The following is a 1,977-nucleotide window of genomic DNA, read 5'->3' on the forward strand; positions in this document are numbered from 1 at the left end:
GAACACTCCAACCTCCAAGCACTCACCACTCCTCTCTTTCCAGTTCTCTCCTTAATAAAGGCCTCATTAAAGCAAGTTTTATCAGCACTTTTGAGTTAAGGACATATTTTTGTGCAAGTTGCCAAAGTCGTTTGGTTGATCAATGTCTAACTCACCCTTAAGCAGGTGAAATAAGTGAAGCATCTGTCATTTGTGAAGTGTTTATACCTTGAGGTGTGTTTGGGCTGTATTTTTTTGCAATGAAAAGAGAATAATATAAATTATTCTAATTTTATAAAAATGAAATGCACTAAATTCCGTGTTCTAAAAAAAAAAATCTTAAGCAAAATTTAAATGGTGTCAATGAAAACGGAACCCAATTAAATACGTCTGTAGAAATGCCTGATGTTAGAAGGGACAGTGCTCTGGATACGTCAAAGTCAATCATCCCTTGGTTTTATCCATGCAGTTTCAGCAACATTTATTTGCAGCACCTTAGAAAACAGACATTAATGGGTCATCTCTTGGTGATGTGAGCTCTGCTGATCATTCCTCAGGTCAGTCAGAGACACAGGGTCACTCCCCTTCCCAGAGTACTGGTTTGTACCGGTGAGCAGGAAATGCTCCTACCAAGAGCAGACTCAGCATTTTGTGTATCCAAAATTTTCACTGATCCCAGTGAAAGATTTGGCTGCTCAAGTCAGGCAGTGTCAGAGCCCAGGAGCTGCCTCACAGATAACAAAAGCTGTAAGAGGTATGACTATTCTGATTAAATTGGTCATGAAAACCAAGGCAAGAGAATGGAAAAGGAGGTGAAAATTTAGCAGAACGGGCTCACTTTCTATTGCTAATTTGTTATTGATCAGAGCTGCTTTAATGCACAACAGAGTCAGGAAAAAACTCCAAAAGCCCAGGACTGCACTATTTTTAGGTGAATTAAAACAAATCCTTGGCAGTGGCTTTTGAAAAACTATTTTATACTGGTAAAGTCCTATTTGTGTTTAGATACCTGCACACATCCACCAGTAGCAAATGAGGATTTACGATCAGGAAGCAAAACATGAGTTACACATTTCTCTGTGTGTGTTTACCAAAGATAAGTTTTAAACATGTCACATAAGTGCCTCCCTGTGCCAGTTGCTCCATGAAATATTGGAAATGGTGCCAGAGAGCTCCTGAATTATGGAAAGGGAAATGCCCTGGGGTTGCAGAGTGTTTGTAGCAGCGACGGGTGGAGGGTTTGCTCCAGGATGAGCAGGTTTGGGACAGATGGATCTAAGATGGTGTCACAAAACCAAACATGGGGAAAAGAATATGGAACAAGAAGGACTAGCGGGAAAAGGAGGTTTGGAAGGAGTGTGTGTATAAAATGGGAACAGCCAACTGGAAATGCAAGCTGTAGAGTTTCTTACATCGACTTTGTGTGTTGCTGTGTCGTCCCTGTCACTGTTCATCCTCATCTCCTCCTGCTCTAGAGCAGTGGCTGCATTGCATCCATTTACAACAGGTGTCAGGCCTTGGGAATTTCTTCTACTTGGGCACAAGAGTTTGATTTATTTTATGGAGAAATGTGGTCCATAAATTTGCTGTTTTAAATCAAACATTTCTAAATTTTCTAAGATCTATGAAGTCTGATTGCTAGTGAAATGTAGCTTCCCTTTTCCCCATTATATTCCTGTACATTTGAACAAAGAAATTGTTCAAAGACCATTAGCACTAAAGTCAACTTTTTTTCTGTAAAATACAGTGCAAAAAATTGGTATTTCTGCAACATAAAAAGGGTTTGCTGATGAAGCTGATTCATTTTGTGATGTCTTTCATGAATACTGTTACTTTTGCTGATTTTTCAGGTATGTCCAATTTGGTGTCTGAAAGCACACTTTATTCCACTTCCACTAAGATCTTTCCATTGGTTAAACTATATTTAATAAACCCGTCAATTCTAATTGTTCTGTGATCAGCTATGGTAACACCACATTTGCATGAAAGCACTTCTAG

Source organism: Zosterops lateralis, assembly GCF_965231275.1.
Source record: "Zosterops lateralis genome assembly, chromosome: W".
Taxonomy (NCBI): Eukaryota; Metazoa; Chordata; class Aves; order Passeriformes; family Zosteropidae; genus Zosterops; species Zosterops lateralis.